Source organism: Canis aureus, chromosome X (assembly GCF_053574225.1).
Source record: "Canis aureus isolate CA01 chromosome X, VMU_Caureus_v.1.0, whole genome shotgun sequence".
In the NCBI taxonomy this organism is placed as follows: Eukaryota; Metazoa; Chordata; class Mammalia; order Carnivora; family Canidae; genus Canis; species Canis aureus.
Window position 1 is genome coordinate 121,815,351 of NC_135649.1, and position 20,590 is coordinate 121,835,940.

General features: G+C 42.1%; 1 long non-coding RNA gene across 3 annotated transcripts; it reads right to left on the reverse strand.

Moving 5' to 3' along the window:
- Positions 1-4,288: 4,288 nt before the first annotated feature.
- Positions 4,289-16,670, reverse strand: LOC144308429 (uncharacterized). 3 transcript variants are annotated; one of them, XR_013374892.1, is made up of 3 exons: positions 16,546-16,670; positions 4,824-4,925; positions 4,289-4,592 (listed from the first exon to the last, which is right to left on the reverse strand). It is a non-coding gene; the product is annotated as an uncharacterized LOC144308429 (long non-coding RNA). The 3 variants fall into 3 exon arrangements; XR_013374890.1 differs by having other exon boundaries at positions 4,824-4,986; positions 16,546-16,661; XR_013374891.1 differs by having other exon boundaries at positions 4,824-4,986; positions 16,540-16,653.
- Positions 16,671-20,590: the final 3,920 nt, after the last annotated feature.

Genomic DNA, 20,590 nt, shown 5'->3' on the forward strand with positions numbered 1-20,590 from the left:
CTTATTATATCACAGTATCATGCATAGTGGTTATGCCTGTGACAAGAAGGCTAAACCACTGAGCCACCCGGGCTGCCCTGTGCTCTTGTTGTGTCACATATAATACATTTTTAGCTAATGGGAAAAATTAAAATTGGTAAAACTACCTATGATAGATAGAAGAAACTGGTCCTAAATACTATCTACGCAAACCTGAAAAAAATGTAATAGCCACAGAAATCTGTTACTGCCTGAAAATAAAACACACTGGAGGGCAGCCCAGGTGGCTCAGTGGTTTAGCGCAGCCTTCACCCCAGAGCGTGATCCTGGAGACCCAGAATCAAGTCCCTAGTCGGGCTCACTGCACGGAGCCTACTTCTCCCTCTGCCTGTGTCTCTGCCTCTCTCTGTGTGTATCTCTCATGAATAAATAAATAAAGTCTTAAAAAAAAAAACACTGGAAATCACTGAATCAGTCACTTTTTATAATCTATTTTGAACAATACATTTACACCTTTATTAAAAATGAAAAAAAGCATTTAAATCAAAATATCGAGTTGTGATGACCTGTCATGTATTTAATTATTTGGGACACTACAAAAGGTACCTTTAAAAAACCCAATTGCTCAAGAAATACTTCATAGCTTTCTTCACTAGATGCCTCACGATATCTGAGTGAATAGCTCGTTAAATACGAGCAATTCTTTCAATTTTATTTGCTGAGGTTGAAATAATGGGAAAACGTGAATCAATATCTTCTTTAAGTTGTGAGGTTTATGAGGTAATTGTCATTGATTGATCATTGTCTGTTTCATAATTTTATAGACATTTAGTATTTTCTCATAATTCATTTTAGCTTTGTCACTTTGGTGATGTTTTAGTTTATACCCTCCAGTGTTGAAGTGTTGTTCTAGTTCTTAGGTACACGTATTTGCACATATTTTATGAAATACAATTGGAGCATTTATTCTTTCGATTTAGGTGGACTTGTAATAACACACACAAAAAACATAATGGACAACACTTTTGTCCCGCTGCTATTTCTCAGCACAGTATAAATTATTTTTTGAGTGCAATAGAATGTTCCTCCAAATCCAGTAAGAAGTACCTTTCTCTTACAATTTCACAAGCTGGGTCTTATGACAAAATGAGTTGGTTTGATTGAAAGGAATGATGGCTTTTATTCCAAAAAGAAGCAAACTGAAAATTACTGACTATTTTCTGGAACAAATGAAAAATGCACAATATATGCTTTAATGTTGTGGAATTTGTTTATCTGCAAGAATTTTGTACAATATCATCAGTTTATTTCTCTCTAAACAATGAAAGAATTAAATAAACATATTTTCACATGTATTGTTGCTTACATGTCAGCATGTAACATTGACTACTTGTTGGACAATCTACTAAACTTTTTTTTTGTTTGAGTGAAGCTTTTGAATTTTTAATAGTGAAAACTTGGACAAGGTAGAGGAATTTGTTAAGAAGCAATTTTCCTTTATACTGAGTGATTTTTAATAAGAACAAAGGAAATAACATGTAACCTGACCTTGTTTTAAGAAGCTAAATTCCCATTTGAAAAATGTATCTATAATATTGGTTTCATAAAGCAGAATAAAGAGAAGCATAGTTGAAAATGCAAATGAGGATGTAGAAGCAAAATTAAAATAATGGCCGTTTTTTCACCATGGGCACCAGAAAGGCCATAATGAACTGGAAGTCCTGGTGATTTTAAGTTTCTTACGGCCATGTGCAAATGGAATAATACAGTGGACAAGGTGGTCTCTGTATTGGGTGGTGCAAGGGTCCATCTTTGGTGTTCATGTGGTTAAGCTACACTACCCTCTAATCCATCAAAGACTAGTCCATGTGTTAACTGTGAATGAAGGCATTTTGCCCGTGTTTTGCATCTGCCATATGTTAACTGTAAGGCAAGCCACTTATTCTAAAGAGAGTGGGACTCATACAATCAGTTGAAAAGGTATAAACCAAAAACTGATGTTTCTCTGAGAAAGAATAAATTCTGCCTAAAGAGTATAGTCTCAACTATTCCAGCCTACAGACCTGTCCTACAGATTTCAGGCTTGCCTGCTTCCACAAAATGCATGAGCGAGTTCTTTGGAATTCAAGAGACAGATAGCTGATATATAGATAGATAAATGATGATGATCAATAGATACATAGCTAGGCACATAGATATTATAAGTAGATGGTAGACATCTATAGATACGTAGTCATGTAGAGATAAATGATAAATAGATGATGGAGAGATAGATCTGGGGATACATAGATATGGATAGATACAATAGATGACAGGTGGGCTAGATATGAAAGATATGGTGGGTGGGTGGATAGGTAGATATGATGGATGGATGGAGAAGGAGATAAAATGATAGATGATAGTTATGGATGGATGAAGAGATGAATAGATGATAGATACGATGGATGGATGAAGAAGTAAATAGACGGCAGATATGATGGACGGATGGATAGATAGATAGATAGATAGATAGATAGATAGATAGATGATAGATAGATAGATGATATAGGGATGGATGGATGGATAGAATGGATGATCAATGGATGGATAGACATAGATAGATAAATAGATCGATAGATGATAGAGAGATAGAGAGGACAAATACATTGATACACCCTACTGGTGGTTCTGTTTCACTGGAGAGTACCCTGACTGGTAAAAGTGGGACTAATCAATCCTGCGTATTCCAAAGGGACAAGGCTGCCGCTAGGACGGGATGCACCATGTCTTGTGCAGTTAAGTCCTGATGTTGCTGGACCCAGTGGACAAGCAAGTGGGTGAGGAAAATTATGCAACTTAGGCAGAGCTGCCAGGGGTTCTGATCTCTCCAGATGCCACAGCAGCAGGGCACTCCCTCAGCAGGAGACCCTGAGGTCCCGCTTTGGGCATGGGGATCATGCCATGTAGGGTGGCAGGAAGCCATGGCAACTCTCAGGAGTAGAGCTGATGCACACACGTGCTCTTCTCTGGGGTTTTACATGTGTGTGCACTCACGTGCCACCCTGTGTATTTTATATATAATATGCTGTCACCTGATGACTTATCACCCATTAAAATGGGGCTAAGAAGAGAGAGGGAGCGTTCATCCTACAATGGCTGCGGAGACTTGTGGATGAAGGGCCTTCCATTTCAGGTAAAGTGACAGCCTTCTGTGGTCCACACTTGTGCTGCATGGACTGTGTGCCCTCCCTCCCCTCCTTCTGCACCACAGAGGAAGCCCAGCATCCCATCTCCTTGCCTTCCTTCCAGCCAGGGTTCTGGGGGGAAACCGTGTGCTCCTAGGGATTGGCTTTCCTTCAAACCCTGTAGGGAGAAGCCTGGCAAAGCCCCTCCACAAGCATCTTCCATCGGCCTGTGCTGGTGTACTAGTTCAAGGTGGTCCTCTGTGCCACACTGAACATGCCCGGGCCAGTCCCCACCTCAGCGGCTGCAGACCAGGCACCTATGGTGGTCCTGTGCAGCAAACTCTGAGCTTGGAGGTTTTACCAGTGGCCTCCCTCCTGCCTGCACTTCCTCCAATGGCACCAGATTCTCTGTGCTGAATTTTGTGCAGGTGAGAACACCTGGTGGTGGATTCGATCTCCTCCATTGACCCCTGGGTGATGGGATTTGTTTTGGTGATATTTCATCCTAAGTAAAGACCTAAGCCCACCTAAGTAAAGACCTGTCTTGGGTCACCTGGTGGCTCAATCCATTGAGTGTCTGCCTTCATCAGGTCATGATCTCAGGGTCCTGGGATCGAGTCCTGCATTGGGCTCCTTCCTCAGCAGGGAGACTGCTTCTCCCTCTCCTTTTGCCTCTTCCCCAGCTCACGCTCTCATTCTGCCTCAAATAAATGAGATGTTAAAAGAAAAGAAGAAGAAGAAAAGAAAAAAGCTGTCTCTTCCTCAGAGGTAGGAGATGGGCTTATTTGCTCAGGACGAATGAGAGAGAGAATAAGCACATTTTTAGGAGAACAGGAGTCCCATCTGAATGTTCAAATACATGAGACCACGTTGTAGGGCAGAGATGAGCGGTGACCAGTGAAAGTGTCTGTGTGCGGGAGACGAATGACCCTTCTGTGCTTGGCTACAGAAAGCAGAGTTGGGGACAACATTGGATTTTGCAGAGGTTGAAATTTGGCCTCTGCAAAATTAGTCAAAGAGGATGCTTCTGTGTAGGATGGATCTCTGGGCCTTCACGGGGAGCAGAGCGACATCCCAAGGCTGCGATGACAACAGGAACATCAAATTGTCATATGGACCCTACCTTATGAGCATAACTACTCCATTCTGTTGGCTTTCAAAATGCTCCCTGGATCTATCTGCTATTTTGGTGCAGGAAACAAAATCTAAACGCTCCCTAAAGTGGAATCACGTTCCATAGTCTGTTTCTAGTCGAATTTACATTTTGTCCTGATGATTCCCAATGATCATTATATCCTGGAAGTTTATTAGTTGTTGCTTTACTTTAACGCAGTCGTTTTAACAGCAAACATCATTTTCCATGTTTGGGTGTTTCTGGCCATTGGGTTCCAGGGTTCTCTGACGCTTCAAGGAACGGGGTTCATTTTTCTTTTTGTTTTAAGATTTTATCTATTTGTTTGACCGAGAGAGAGAGACAGAGAGAAACGGGATTTGTTTTGATGCTTTCAATGATAGTTTGCAGGGACTGAGTGCTCAGTGTCGTGGCTGAAAAGCTCTGGCCCCTTGCCTTGGCTCAGAATATTTTGAGGTATCAACCCTCCTTCCAACCCCCTGAGGCACAGTCTACACCCCCTGCTACAACATAACCACCGGTTTATTTCTCTCTTTGCCCAAACTTACCTTTTATGATTGCTTGTACGCATGCTTCTTGTAAGCCATCAGTGATGAACCTCCTGCGTGCCAACCTCCATCCCAGGGACAGAAATGGCAAGATGTTTCCTTCTGAAGTCAAATTAAGGACATAACTTGTCTGCTATGTTGAATATGTCTCCTTCCCCAAAATCTGTGTCAACAGGAAACCTCAGAATTGTAACCTTATTTGGAAACAGGGTGTTTCTAGGTGTCATCACGTTATGAGGTGGGCGGGCTCCCATGCGACGATTGGGGTGTCCTCCCATGAAAAGGGACATTGGGACCCAGGGCAAAGGCCATGTGAGTGAGCCACAGAGAGGATGGCCCTGCGACACTGGAGACAGAGGCCAGGCTTTGCTGCCAACCAAAAAAAGTAGGAGGGAGGCAAAGCTGGATTCTCCATCAGAGCTTCCAGAAGGAACCAACCCAGCCCACCTTGACCTGAGACTTGTGGCCTCCGGAGCTCTGACAAATAAATGTCCAAGGGTCAGCCACCATGTTTGTTAGGACTTTTCCCCCAACGACTGTGACAATCACAGTTTGTCAAGCACGTTCATCCCAGCAGGTTGTCTCCTACCAGCATTTTCTGAGCAGCAAGACAAAACATAGGCCAGAAAGGCAAGGTCTCCTGAAGGGCAGAGCCTCACCTGGATGGACCTCCCCCTGGAGCTCCGTGTATTCTGCTCCCAAACAGCCAGGAAAAAAAAAAATGAAAAATCACATGGCGCTCTGATAACTGGCCTTCTGATCGAGTCTGCCAGATAGCCACAGCCTCAGCGCCATCCCCAGCAAGACTGTGAACTGCCTCTGCGTCCGTGTTGGAAGAAAAGAAAACTCAAACAAAACAAAAATAAATAGATAGATAGATGATAGATAGATAGATAGATAGATAGATAGATAGATAGATAGATGATAGATAGATAGATAGATAGAAACATAATGGAGATGTGCTTAAAGCAAATTAAGAATTAACTGGGATCAGAGGGCACATATTGCTGATCTTGTTCAATGTGTATGTGTTCATTTTAGTTCCCATTACCTTTGAAAAATACTGAAATGTACACAACGTCGAAGTGTGGACAGATGGAAATATAACTTTCAGAATACTTCCATACCGTGAAATGCTGTCATGAGCAAGGGTGTTGAAAGGATGTCACCACCTTTCCCAAAACGTGTCCCTTGGAACTGGAATTAAGACGAGCCATATTTAAAAAGAACAACTCAGAGGAAGAGCCATGGACACAATGGATTAATTCACATGCACACAGACAAGTGCAAAGACTTGTAGATTTTCTTTGTGTGTGTAAAACTGATGGGAACATTTAATCCATAAGGAGACACAATATGTAGTGCATCATTGTCAAGTTTCTATTGAGTTTTTTTTTCCTTCTGACTATTCTAAGCATGTAACTCAGTGGCAACTAGTGAGATTTTTTTTTAAATTAATTTATTTATTTATTTATTTATTTGAGAGAAAGAAACCATGAACAGGGAGGAGAGGCAGAGAGAGACGGAAAAGCCTCCATGAGCAGGGAGCCCAACGTGGCGCTCGATCCCAAGCCCCTGAGATGATGACCTGAGCTGAAGGCAGACACTTAACCCACTGAGCCACCAGCCACCCCCACAACTGTGAATTTTAATGCATTCTCCTAGGCGTGTGTATATACCACTCTCACAGAGTGAAGGCTTCCCTTTGTCATTACTCTTTCTTTTTCTCCTTGAAAATACCTTCTTTACAACACCTCCTAGGACCACCATACCTAATTCATACTCAGTGAATAATTATTTCATATAGTCAGTGAATAATTATTTCAAGTTTTCCTTACTGAATGGAACCAAGCTCCACCTCCACTTCCATGCGATCCTGCATCATCACCAGCCCAGCCTGCAAACACCACCTCTGTGGATTCCACACAGCCCACACTGTCCTTTATTCTGCTCTCAAGTAGATCTTTGAGTCTTCTCCTACCCGAGAACATCCTCTTGGTCTGCAAACCAACATCTGCGTTTCCTCGTGCAAGTGATACTAATTGCATAACATGTTACCTTTTCTTGCAATGTGTTTTGTCACTGGGTAGAAACAACAGTCTTCAGGAGCAGAGACTGTGGTAACATTTAGACAATTTCTAATGATGAGCACATAGACGCTGTATCTGCTGGAGGGGCACAGTTGGACTAGCAGTTCTTGGGCATCATGGATGAGGTTACTAGTACCCATTAAACATCAAAATAAATACACCTAAAAAGTAGATCCAAGCGCAGATCGCATTCTACCGCCTTTAAAACGTATGTGATGGAAATGACCTCGACACTGTTAATATTTGAACAATTAGTGTTTTTAATATACCACGGACACCGATTGTTCTTTTGAAACAAACAAGCACAAAGTAGTAACGATGCATAGCGTAATTTACCGCTTCTAGGTAATTGTGTTGCGTTGAGTATCGATTTAAACAAAAGCTGGGTAGGTAAGTTAAGATTTTAATAAGCCTTTGAAAATGGCTCGACAGCAGAATGGTATGATGAGTTGAAAATTCAATATCCCATCTTCTTTCTCCCAGCTGATAGACTGGTACCGATTTCTGCAATCGGAGAGAGTACTTTGGTTGAAAAGAATTCTGAGTCAAATGGGGTATTTACTGGGCTCACGTGAACAAATGTGCCATTTAACAGAATTTCAAGTATTCTGGGCACAAAATGAACAGAGAAGCACCCTGATTTTTACCCCCACGTTTGGTCCAATGTATTGCTAATCAAGAAGCATTATTCAGCTCTCAATTTAAATGATTATCCGTACACCCTGACTGTTCCTATTTAAGAATAATCATGCCTGATTTATATGTAAGGAGAAATAGATTGTTCTACTGGAATTGTTGCTGCTCAAATCTTCACTCCAGAGAATAAAGGGTAGAATGTGGAGAACTGCCCCAAATCTCGCCACCGCCATCCTTGCATGAATCCTGGGTGTTTCCTAGCACTGTTATCGTGCCCCCATTGAAATCTCGATGCCCAGACGCACAGTGGCACCTCCCTGATATGTGAATTTGCAGAGCATCTAAGACTGTTCAGTCTTACAATAACGATACCAACTGTTATGATTATGGTTACGCAGCTACTGCTTAATGAGCGTTAATTCTGACTCGGTAGATCTGAAGAAGGACGCGATAATTTTGCATCTCTAACAAGCTCCCATATGATGCGGAGGCTGCTCGCTGGTCCGCGGACCACACTTTGAGCAGCAGGGCTGCTGCAGACACTCAAAGATGTGCAGCAGTGAAATCCAGATCTCTTGATTCTACATAAGTATATGTTATATACTAGATGACCCCGAGTCAAATCCATATGCAGGTCTCTGAGATACAGAAGAGGCTGCATAGAATCTTGCAAGAATGTCATTTCACAGACCCCAAACTGCGGTTTTTCTAAGAGGGTGAGCTGCTAGTGAATTCTGATCATGCATGAGCAAAAAACATTAGAGAAATGTGGGACCTTGGCTCAGGTGCACAGCACTACCTGACTCCTCAATTGATAAGCATACTATTAATTACAATTGTGTAATATTAATGTACACATTATATACTAATATACAATTTGCAATATATCTATAATATATAGCATATAAATCATATTATGATAGTAATATCTTAACTTTAATACTATTTAAATAATATTAACACTGATTTTACTTATTTAAAATTGATAATACTCATACTTTTTAAAATTTAATTAATTTATTTTTTAAAGATTTATTTATTCATTTATGATAGACATAGAGAGAGAGAGAGGCAGAGACACAGGAGGAGGGAGAAGCAGGCTCCATGCAGGGAGCCCGATGTGGGACTCCATCCCGGGACTCCAGGATCGCTCCCCGGGCCAAAGGCAGGCACCAAACCGCTGAGCCACCCAGGGATCCCTTAAAAATTTAATTTAAGTATAATTAGTTAAAATTGATAATACTGGGGATCTCTGGGTGGCTCAGTGGTTTGGCGCCTGCCTTAGGCCCAGGGCATGATCCTGGACTCCCAGGATCGAGTCCCACATCAGGCTCCCTGCATAAAGCCTGATTGTCCCTCTGCCTGTGTCTCTGCCTCTCTCACTCTCTGTCTCTCATGAATAAATAAATAAAAGTAATAAATAAATAAATAAATAATAAATAAAATAAAATTGATAATACTGATATTTTTGTCATAATATTAATATTACAGGGAAGCTATGTCAATGAGAAGTTTATTTCAACACACACACCAAATGGAAAAATTCTTTAATATTATTTTGAGGGCAGCCCCGGTGGCGCAGCAGTTTAGCACCGCCTGCAGCCCAGGGCGTGATCCTGGAGACCCTGGATCGAGTCCCATGTCAGGCTCTCTGTGTGGTGCCTGCTTCTCCCTCTGCTTCTCCCTCTGCCTGTGTCTCTGCTTCTCTCTCTCTCTCTCTCTCTGTGTCTCTAATAGTAAATAAATAAATAATCTTAAAAAAATAAATAAATAAAATTATTTTGAAAGGAAATCTTTAAAAAATGTTTTTTCATCCAAATTTCAGTTAATACGATATGCAGCAACTACACTTTAGTAAAAATAAAGAGAAATAACATGTGGGAAGTATAAAAATGTTAGTGACACAACTTAATACCAAGCCAATGAATATAGGTCATAATTATTGCACTCCTGTGGCCAAGGTCAGCTGTAATATCTAAAACGTGTTCCAGGGCCTGTTTTCTTTTCTTTTTTTTTTTTAATATAAGAATTTTTAAAGATTTTATTTATTTATTCATGAGAGACAGAGAGAGAGAGAGAGAGGCAATGACACAGGAAGAGGGAGAAGCAGGCTCAATGCAGGGAGCCTGACGTAGGACTCGATCCCGGGTCTCCAGGATCATGCAGGGCCTGTTTTCATTTTAAACAAATGTACCTAAAGTCGTATGCTAGAACATTCTGTGCAGTGTTTAATTCTGTGACTGGCAGGGAAGCAACCAGGGGAAATGTGGTGGTGAGTCAGCAGGAATATTCTCTCAAGCTGTGGTAATAGAACATCCATTATCTGAATATGGCTATCTACATTTAAATATAAACTAATTTAAATTAAATTAATTGAATATTCAGTTCCTCATTTTAAAAAGCTACACGTCAAGTATTTGATAGAGTGACTGCCATATTGGTTAGAAGACATTTCTGTCATCACAGATGGTCCAAGAGGACCCATTGATCTAGATGATAGAGGTTATACACGGTCATTATTTACTTCTCACTGCCTTTAACACTCACGCATAAGCAGAAACACACATACCCACACCCACACCCACACACCCAAATCTATTTTGGTGAAAGTTGACGGGGAAACGTAGAGTACCAAGCAGGAGTAAGGAATTGTGATCACCCAGGAACAACTCTACAAACAGAATGCAAATAAGTTGTTTTCATTAGAGAAGCAAAGAGATCTTGAATCTAGTGATTTCCAGTTGTAGTTAGTCTAAAGACATATTTATTCACATTTTCACTTGTGCAAAATAGTAAATGTTTTTAACGGTAAATAAGAGAAAATAGAGTAGCTGGCGTGCCCGGGTGGCTCAGTCGGTTAAACATCTGCCTTTGGCTCAGGTCGTGGCCCCAGGGTCCTGGAGTTGAGTCCCGCATTGGGCTCATCTCAGAGTCTCTCCATCTCCCTCTACCTGCCACTCCCCCTGCTTGTGTGCTCTCTGTCAAATAAATAAATAAAATCTTTAAAAATAAAAATACAGTAGCAATGGGCTTCTGTTTCTCTAACTCAATTCATCCAAAATAGTAGTAGTATCTGTCTTGCTGGAATTTCATAGTTCGTTTTTTTTTTTCCAATGCAATGAAGTACTTTTTGTTTTGTTTTGTTTTGTTTTTTTCAAGGAAGTGCTTTATATTAAAAATTTCTAAAACCTGCTCATGGATCTTTATAGCAGCTTCATTCATAATTGTCCAAACTTGGATGCAACCAAGACGTCCATTAGTAGGTAAACAGATAAATCAACTGTGGTCCATCCAGAGAATAGAATATTATTCAACAATAGAAAGACATGAGCTGCCAGGCTATAAAAAGTCATGGAGAAAACTTAAATGCATATTACTAAGTGGAAAAAAGCCAATATGAAAATGTTCCATCTTGTCGGATTCCAACTCCATGACATTCTGGAAAAGGCAAGACTTTGTAGACTGGCAAAGATCAGTGGCTGCCAGGGAATGGGAGGGGAGCATGAAGAGCCCCAGCTCAGAGCATTTTTAAGGCAGAGAAATGGCTCTGTGTGATCCTACAACGACACATGCTTGTCATTGTACATTTGTGCAAACTCATAGAATGGACACCACCAACCCTGAACCCTAATATATAAACTGTGGATCTTGGGCATAATGAGGTGTCAAGGTAGGTTCACTCATCTTAGCAAATGCACCATCTGGTGGGGACGTTGGTAACAGGGGAAGCTCTGTGTATGTGGGGTCGGGAGCGTATGGGAAATCTCTGTACCTTCTGCTCAGTTTTGCTGTGAAGTGAAAACGGCTCTGAAAGATAAAGTAAATTTTTTTGAAATGTGTATAAAATGGCATTGTGTTAACTTTTGACATTCTTCTTTACTGCTAGGATTTAAGAGAGGAAAGTGATCTGTTTATATGAACCCAAATATTGACTATTTCTGTTTTTCTTCATTTCTGACATTCCAGATTTTCCTCTGTTATTATGCCTCTCTCCTCTGTAGAATTTCTTTTAGCATTTCTTTCAAAAAAGTAGATCTTGGAGACAACTTATCTCAGTTTTTCTTGAACCGAAATGGCTTCATTCCTGTAGGGCATTTTTTTTTTTCCCTACCTATAGACTCTACTTTGTGTGATTTTCCTTTGGAAAGTTAAAAAAGTTCTTCCAGTGTTTTCTGGTCTTTATGATTGTTTTCTATTGTGGTAAGAACACTTCAGTTGGAGATCTATCCTCTTCACCAAGTTTTGAGTGAAGTATGGGCACAGCGTTTCATAGCACATCTCTAGAGAGTGTTCTTCCGGCATAAGTGAAACTTTAGTCCCATAGAATATCCAATCCCCACTTGATCCTTCTCCCCATTGCAACCACCATTCTATGCTCTGCGTCTATGAGTCTGTTTCAGTAGCCTCTGAAAAGTGGAATCACGTCGTACTCTCCAAAGAACGTACACACATGGCCAACAGGTGTATCGACATCACTTATCATCAGGAAAATGCAAATCAAAATCACCATTAGGAGGTCAGGAAATGACTTGGAGATGTTGCAGATGTGGGAGAGGATGTGGAGAAAGGGGAAACCCTTACACTGTTGGGTGGGAATGCAAGGTAGTGTAGCCACTCTGGAAAATAGCATGGAAAATCCTCAAAAAGTTGAAAATAGAGCTAGGTAGGTGAGGAACTAGCAATTGCACTATTGGGTATTTACCCCAAAGATACCAACATAGTGATCTGAAGGGACACCTGCACCCCAATGTTTATGGCAGCAATGTCCACAATCACCAAACTATGGAAAGAGCCCAGATGTCCCGACAGATGAATAGATAAAGAAGATGTGGTGTTTATATACAATGGAATATTACTGAGCCATCAGAAAGGATGAACTCTTTCCATTTGCAATGACGTGAGTGGAACTAGAGGGTATTACGCTAAGTGAAACACATCAGTCAATCAGAGAAAGTGAGATATGATCTCACTCACATGTGGAACTTAAGAAAGAAAACAGAGGATCATAAGGGAGAGAAGGAAAAAAATATAACAAAGAGGGAGACCGACCATAAGAGACTCTTAATCATAGGAAACAAACTGAGGGTCGCTGGAGGGAAGATGAGTATAGCGATGGGGTAACTGGGTGATGGGCATGAAGGAGGGCACAGGATGTGATATGCACTGGGTGTTATATAAGATGACAAATCACTGACCTCTACCTCTGAAACCAATAATACATTATATATCCTTTACTTGAATTTAAAAAATTAAAAAATCATGATGAATATAACCTCGCTTTTTTTCACGTGCCTACTGTTTTTTTTTTTTAAGATAATGTGTTGGTGACGATGTGCAGAAATTGGAACCCTGTACACTGTAGATAGGAATGTAAATTGGTGTAGGTGCTATGAAAACCTGTATGGTGTCTCCTCAGATATTAAAAACAGGATTCTTGGAGAACACCCAGAGAGGCTCAGGTGGTTAAGCATCTGCCTTTGGCTTTGGTCATGATCCTGGGGTCCTGGGATCGAGCCCCATATGGGGCTCCCTGCTCAGCAGTGACTCTGCTTCTCCCTCTCCCCCTGCCCCTCCTGCTGCTCATGCTCTCTCAAATAAATAAAATCCTAAAAAATTAAAATAAAAAAACAGGACTCCTGTTATAATCCAGCAATGCCTCCTCTGGGTATTTACCCAAGAGAATAGAAGTCAAGACCTCAAAGGGCTGTCCGTACTTCCCAGGTTCACTGGAGAACTATTCAGGATAGCCAAGATGGTGGGAACAACCCAAGAGTCCATGGATAGATTTACGGATGAAGAAAGTGTGGTACCGGGATCCCCGGGTGGCTCAGCGGTTTAGTGCCTGCCTTCCGCCAAGGACATGGTCCTGGAGTCCTGGGATCGAGTCCCACATTGGGATCCCTGCATGGAGCTGCTTCTCCCTCTGCCTGTCTCTCTCTCTCTCTCTCTCTCTCTCTCTCTCTCTCTCTCTCTCTGTTTCTCATGAATAAATAAAATAAAATCTTAAAAAAAAAAAAAAGATAGTGTGGTACCTCCATCCGATGGACTAATATTATTCAACCTTAACAAAGAAGGAAATCCTAAAAAAATAAAATAAAATAAAATAAAATAAAATAAAATAAAATAAAATAAAATAAGAAGGAAATCCTGCCACCTGTGAGAACACAAACCTTCAAGACATGATGCCACATGCAATAAGCAATCACAGATAGTCTTTACGATTTTTGACGAACACTCTGCTTTTGCGTCAGTCATTAATCTCTGAATGTCATGTATTATTTCTCTCTGCTTTCAACAACTTTTAGCAAAGTTTGTGAAACCTGTTTACCAGCTTGATGAAAAGGTGTGTGCCATCTTTAAATTATTATTATTTTATCCTCTTCAGAATTTATGAAAATATGTGTGCCATTTTTTAATTATTATTATTTTATCCTCTTTAGAGTTTACTGACTTTCTAGACATGCCTTTTGTTAAATCTGGGAAATGAACCAGTATTATTATTTTTTCTTCTTCTCCTCCTGCTTCTTCTTCCTCTTCTTTTACTTCTTCCTCTGCCTCTTCCTCTTTGTCTTCCCGTTCCTCTCCTCCTCTCCCGTCTTCTTCTTTCTGCACCAATTTCTATCTTCTCTCCTTCAAGAATTTTAAGGAAAAGAGCCATAGACCGGTTGATAAGATCTTGCACATTCATTTGTTTCTGCCTCTTACATTTTCTTCTCTCTGTTGCTCAGATAAGCTGATTTGTATGGATTGATCTCTGGGTTCATGGTCTCTCCCTGCTCTTCCTTCCATCCTGCCATCGAGCTTCTCCACCTACATGACTTGAGTCCTTCCTGTATTGCTGCCTCATGAAATGTACTTTTTGGTTCTGTTTTGTTGAGTTGACGTCTTAGCCACGACTTCCATCTTTCCTGTTATTTCCAGAATATTCACCTTTCTTTCTTGGAATGGGGTTATACGAGTTGCCTCGAAAGCTTTGTCTTGTAAACTTTCCACTTCTGGGTCCTGTTGGAGTTGGCACACGTTGACTGTCTCGTTGTCTGGAGAATCCTTGAGATTATCCACATTCTCTCATATGTCGAGTACTTTTGTATTTAGACCTTGCACATTTTGAATATTTCCCTGTGAAACTCGAGATCCCATTAAATCCACCTGGAATGTTTTATTATTTATTTTTATAAAAAATTTTTTTAGCTTTGGCAGGTGCTGCACGTGGTTCATTTCACAGCACAAATTCTAACCTGCCTTCCTGGGCTACGATTCTGGTTTCAACTGGCTATTTTGCTCTGTCTCACATGGGTTCCTACCAACAGCCTGTCTGCTTTCTGGACGGTAGCTTGCACCCACTCTTTTTCATCATCCTTTGTTATGTTAATTTTCATTTTTGCAATGTGTACAGAGCTCGGGTCCAGTCATGGCATCATAGGGTTCCCCATTCTCTCACACCAGCTCCTTCCACTTGACTTTGCCTACAACCTGCAGCTCCTGGAGCCCCTTGTCCTGGCCCTGTGCCTGGCCCTGACCTCTGTTGCATCCTTTGCATGACTAGGTAACGCATGACTGCCAAGGGGAAAGAGCTCGGAGACGTGGCTGCAACTCTAGCCCTCAGTGTGGCTGCCTAAGCTCTGTTCCTAGAGCTCGCTGGAGGGAGGCCGGGAGAGAGCTGTGAGCTCTGTGCTCTGTGGGGGCCCCTCTTCCTGGTCCTTTGATGCAATAGAGACGTTTGCTTGGTGCCCTTACTGTCCATAAATGCTGCCTTGTTACGCGAGTCCAGTCGGATGAAAGCCAGGAGCAATGCTCCCAGAGCCAGCACCAGCCCACTAGCGTATGGCTCCTCTTTGGCTTTCCACTTGCTTGTCCAGTCAAAACCAGATTAGGTTTTGAACCTAATCCTAAGAATTCAAAGATCTACCAAACTTACACCATATTCTACTACATCATTCCTCACTTACACGAGTCTTCATGGTGTTTCCTTATATATTCTATGCAAGATTTCGTTGTAATCAGAGCCAGTGTTTCAGGGCAGTGTGTTTAGGTCGTGTTCATCGGTCCTGATTTCCCGCCTGGTGATCCTGCATTCTATTCCCTTTTTCCGTTGTGGACTCCAAGGGGCTTGGAAAGGGTGTGGCCATCAAATGCTGATGCCCTGAAATTGGAATGGATTTGAGAGCCCTTGGGTGTTCACCGCGAATTGAATCTTGCTGGGGAACCTCAGGACTGACGATGACGTAAAGCTGAACCGAACATGTAAATCCTCCAAAGCAAAGTCAGCACCATCCCATCGTCTTCTTGTTCTATACTGAGTGCTGGGAGCACCATCCTCACTCACGAATAGACCCCCTCTGCCCACCATGGAAGGCCAGTTTCTCCTTTTTTCTTTTTCAAGGTGATGGAAACTCCATTCCTGGGGTTGTGTTTTCTGCCTCCGCTCCTCCACTCTTGCCTGAAGATGCCATCACATCTGAAGTGATCTGGAGTGCGCTCCATGACAGAGATGACATCATTCAAACCTTGCGCAAAGGCGTCTCTTGCTTTGTGATATCCTCACATCATACCTAGGAATCCTCGGAGTGAACGTGCATTAAATGTTCCCATCATGGGCAGCAAGAGGGAAGCCTGGGTGTGATGATCAGATGTGCGACGGGAGGGGGCCAGCTCAGCCTGCAGGCGGGTTGGGCCCCATGCAGAGAGGCGAGGTCCCCCCAATGGGTGACAACCCTAATGGCTTTGATGGAGGAAAGGTGAAGAAGGCTTTCCTCCAACGCATGCACACACCTTGGACATAAGAACCTGCAGTGCAGTGTCCCACAAGTCTGCCTTTGAGCACACCCAACACCCATTTATATTTAAACAGGCCCCTGACTTGGGGGAGGCAAAAAAAGAGAGAGAGAGAGAAAGAATGAAATAAAAAAAAAAAAGAAAAAAAAAAAAAAAAAGAGTTTTGCAAAGAAGTTCTTTGTAGTTCTTATTCCAAAGCCCTGAAGAAGACAAACCTTCACCTGCCACCAGGAGGGGAGACGTCTGTGCCACTCGTCCTAAAATGCTGGCTGACTTTTTCTGACAACATGTGCGAGGACAGCAGGCCTCGGAAGCCCTGCCAGGCGCACACCTGCAGACACCCACGTGTGCACGAGCCCTGCTGTGACCTCATAAGGTGGCTTCTGTGACGAAACCAGCATTCCGTTGGGCTAGCCAGGCCCTCCCCTGGGGTAGAAAATAGGTCCCACAGGTTGCTCTGCTCTTCTGTCTCACCTGGAGTTATTTTTAGGCCTTGTTAATACTTAAGAGCCTCTTAACGCATTTCAGTGTTTTCCTGCACAAACCTGCTCCGCGCCCGCCCTGCCAAAGGAGCCCCCGAAGCCAAGTGCCTAACGGATTCTGCGGTTCTCCTCGGCCGAGTGTGCCAAGGGCCTTGTCTGCTTGCCCAGAATCTGTTCAGCTGTCTTTGGGTCGTGAGAGGTAATGAGAAACAGTGGGGATCGTCCCCCCCAAGCTGTGCGCGTGGTACCCAAGGCCCCCCGATGGCCCCAGAGCTCGGCCACGACGCCAGAGGCTCAGCTGCTCCTGCTCTCTTAAAACCCCATTTATCCTTCCTCAGAGAGCCGGGTGGTGTGAGCACACACTCTGTGCACTTGGCCACATGGCCGGCGGGGACCCGGGATCCAGGGCCAACTGGGCACCATCAACGATACAACCCAAATATTTGTCTTCACCCAACTTCACTTTGTGGTGCCTAGAATAAGGGCATCATCTTCCACAGTCCTGCTGCCTTTTCTCAGAATCTCCAAGAACGTAAACGTTTCCATCGCTTGGGTGGCTAAACGTGTGGACTTCACAGCTCCTTCAATGTCGGTGAGGTTTTCAAGTGCCATGCAACACAAGGAAGAAATAAACTAATTAGGGCTCAACAGAACCGCCCCCAAAATTTTGGACTTTGTCCTTAAAAAAAAAAAAAGTGTTTGATTTGGAATGGATTCCTGTGTTGATTAAAAACAAGCAACAAAAACTAGCAGATTCTGGACTTTCTCCCAATCAGTGGTCGTAGTCTTTTTTTGTTTTTGTTTTTGTTTTTAAGATAGGGTGGTCTCGTTGGATGAGGTAGGATGTTGGAATAAAAATACACTAGTTCATTCTGGACACATTTTATTGCACTAGATTCGGTGGTAATGAAATTAGACGTGCTTGTTTTTTTAATATTTTATTTATCACGTGGGACCCAATCCCAGGACCCCAGGATCACGACCTAAGCCAAACGCAGACACTCAACCACTGAGCCACCCAGGTGTTCCAGTGGAATATTTTTAATGACCAAGCATTTGTAAATACTTTTGATTGATTTTTTCCCCTTTGTCTGCATGGTGGTCAAATTTCTGTGTGCAGATTTCTCTGTATAGAGTCCCCAAACCATACGTCATCTACATTTCTTGGTTGATGCGAAAGGATATTCAAGGGTGATTTCTACAACTTTCATTTCAACCACATGTATTCAGTTGGATGTGACAAATGTTATAGCCTGGATCAAAAAATTAATATTTAATCCTGCATTTGCTTCATGAACTCAAGATAATAAAACTCAGTAGGCTTTGGTCAATGTTAAATGATATGAATGTGGAGGTTTTTCACAAAAGGTGGACACTCAATACCTGCTAATTTAATGGAAATTTGATTTTCTTAAGACTTTATTTATTCATAAGGCTCACAGAGAGGCAGGCAGAGACACAGGCAGAGGGAGAAGCAGGCTCCTTGCAGGGGGCCCAACGTGGGACTCAATCCCAGGACCCCGGGATCACACCATGAGCCAAAGGCAGATGATCAACCACTGAGCTACCCAGACACCCCTAAATTTGATTTGTTTTATCTGCATGCTCTAAACCTCTAAATATTACATGATAATTCACTTTGTCATCCTAAATTATTTCTAGTTGAATTTTTTTTTTTTTTTTTTACCTCAAATCTTCTGTTTCTGGTTTGATTTTTGGGTTTCTTTCTTTTTTTTTTTTTTTTTTTTTGGTGTTTTAGATTCCCAATAAGATTGATGTGGGGATTTAATTATAGCTGCTAAAAACCTAATCATTAATAGTGTTAAACGAACCTCAGGGCACTTTTTTGTCTTAATGAACATTGACAACTCTATGGAACATAACGACGTTAGAAAAATATCTCTGTCACATTAATAACTCCACCAACCACAGAGCCATCTGGACTCTACTCCAGAAACCTTCCCTCACTAAAATTTCTTTAATAGCCCCAACCTGGGAAATGTCATGAATTCTTCCCTGATAGGGCTGAACATATGTCATATTTCTTTCCTCCTGAGTCCCTTGACAGTTCCATAAATCTAAAGTCACAGAATTAACAATTACATGCAACAAATAACAAATTTTACTTTGTAGTGTTATGGATGTTTATCTTCCTTCCTTTATCGTCCCTCTAGTGCTTGAGTCAGGAAATCGGATTTGTACATCCTGCTAAGGATTCAAAGACTTTTTCTATAGATGAGACTGATTTCAGAGAACTCCAGAGTTAGATGTAGGTTCTTAAAAAGTATTTATTTAATTATTTATTCATGAGAGACACACAGAGAGAGACAGAGACACAGGCAGAGGGAGAAACCTAAACATTTCGACAGGGAATCACCCTGTTCCTTACAAAAAGCTCTCCTGTCCTGGAGAAGCATGCACTCTGGGCTCAGTTCAGGGATCGGAGGACATTTCTCCTTTTCTGTCAGCTTGTGTGTCTTTTATTCCTCACCAACTCCACTTGAGACACCTTGTTTGTTCAGTTTGACAGATGGACAACAGAAATCTGTTAAATAATGGGACGACCCTGTCCAGGGTCACCCAAGCAATTGTAGATATGAATCCACATGTCCCAGACCCAATCCTCTCCCTCTTTCCACTGAACTTGCTCAACGTTTAAACAAAAGGAGATGCCAGTTAGGACCATTACTGGTTGTTTGACCATCTGTATAGTCTTGGGTTTCCATCAGTGATTTGCATTCAAGTTTATTGAGCACCAAAGGTTCTTTGTATTAAGCTTCATCGAGTTCCCTTTGTTAAGACAAGTAGAGGGCCGAAGTATGGCACGCATACACATATCCATAAATACCGGTGGAAACATTGACATAACACGGGAGACCAGGCTCGAATGGGAGAACTCACTTTTATACTTACATCTGGAAACTGGGAATGTGTGTCATCTACTAGTCTCTCAAATGAGCTATGCATGCCATGACGTCAGTGACCATCCATCAGGTACCATGATGCCTTCAAACTTGATACCTCCAACACATCTCTCACCTTTGCCCGTGATTATAAATTCAACAACCCATCAGAACCATCAGTGAGCTACCCCACAAAAGACCCTAAGCCTTCTAGGTCACAGATTCAGTTCTCTGTCTCCATTTCATGAGCCCTCTGTTTGCAGCCAGTGGTCCCCATTTTAACCAAACAGCAAGCACACTAACCAACTCTCAAGCCAACAGTTACCCTTGACCACAGAATCTGTCTTCCACCTATGCTCATCCCTTCTCAGTGATGTCTCTGTAAATCAGTCTTCGGTCCACTTATGTTTCCCACACCAATGCCACAGCCTTTTTTCCTTTAGATTTTTAATTAATAGGCTCCTGACTCCGCTGCCTCTCTGCTCATCTTCTACTTTTTCTCTCTATCCTGCAACCATCATGAAGTTTCCAAATCCAAAGTGTCTTCCTGTCACTTTCTTAGTAAAACTCATGAGTAGTATCCCATGACCCTCAGGATAAAATCCAAAATTTCTATGCTATTGTTTACTACACTTGTGAGTGTTCTGCTTTTCCCCAAATATGCAGAGACACAGATGCAGATCAATGCACAGCTAAGCATTTGGCGGATGCGGCTCAGAGATGGACACATACAGAATTGCACGAGATGTTCTGCTGACGTAAAGTCTCCGAGGGGGACACAGAGGGGTTAACCCACCCTCCAACACTTCTGTATCGATCCCGAGTGAGGGTGGAGAAGAGCAAAAAGACGCAGAAGTGAAAACCAGGAGAAAGCGCCTGTC